The sequence below is a fragment of the Arachis duranensis genome, chromosome 7, assembly GCF_000817695.3.
Source record: "Arachis duranensis cultivar V14167 chromosome 7, aradu.V14167.gnm2.J7QH, whole genome shotgun sequence".
Lineage (NCBI taxonomy): Eukaryota > Viridiplantae > Streptophyta > Magnoliopsida > Fabales > Fabaceae > Arachis > Arachis duranensis.
This window is the reverse complement of record NC_029778.3, coordinates 36,900,726-36,901,832: the sequence shown is the minus strand read 5'-3', so window position 1 is coordinate 36,901,832 and position 1,107 is coordinate 36,900,726.

Below are 1,107 nucleotides of genomic sequence, written 5' to 3'. Positions count from 1 at the left end.
GGATTGCAACATGCATCCAACAGTACTAGAGAGGCAGCTTCTGAAGAAGCTTATGATCCTGAGAACCCTGCCATGGCAGAGGTTAATTACTTAGGCGAACCTTATGGAAACACCTATAACTCATCATGGAGAAATCATCCAAATTTCTCATGGAAGGATCAACAAAAACCTCAACAAGGTTTTAACAATGGTGGGCGCAATAGGCTGAATAATAGTAAGCCATATCCATCATCTTCTCAGCAACATACAGAGAACTCTGAACAAAATAATTCTAATTTAGCTAATATAGTCTCTGATCTGTCAAAGGCCACTTTCAGTTTCATGAATCTAATCAAAACCACTCAAAGTTTCATAACTGAAACAAGGTCCTCCATTAGAAACTTGGAGGCACAAGTGGGTCAGCTAAATAAGAAAGTTACTGAACTCCCTCCTAGTACTCTTCCAAGCAATACAGAAGAAAATCCAAAAGGAGAGTGCAAGGCCATTGATTTAATCAAAGTGGCCGAATGCATAAAGGAGGAGGAGGACGAAAATCCTAGTGAGGAAGACCTCCTGGGACGTTCCTCAAACAAGATGGAGTTTCCTATTAAGGATCCTGAGGAATCTGAGGCTCATTTAGAGACCATAGAGATTCCATTAAATCTCCTTCTGACATTCATGAGCTCTGAAGAATATTCATCCTCTGAAGAGGATGAAGATGTGACTGGTGAGCAAGTTGCTCAATATCTAGGAGCTATCATGAAGCTGAATGCCAAGCTATTTGGTAATGAGGCTTGGGAAAGTGAACCTCCCTTGCTCATTAGTGACTTAGATACTTGGATTCAGGAAACTCTACCTCAAAAGAAACAAGATCCTGGCAAGTTCTTAATACCTTGCACCATTGGCACCATGAGCTTTGAAAAAGCTCTATGTGATCTTGGGTCAGGGATAAATCTGATGCCACTCTCTGTATTGGAGAAGCTGGGAATCATTGAGGTACAACCTGCCTTGTTCTCATTGCAATTGGCAGACAAGTCCATGAGACAGGCATATGGATTAGTAGAGGACGTGCTAGTAAAGGTTGAAGGCCTTTACATCCCTGCTGATTTCATAATCCTAGACACTAGG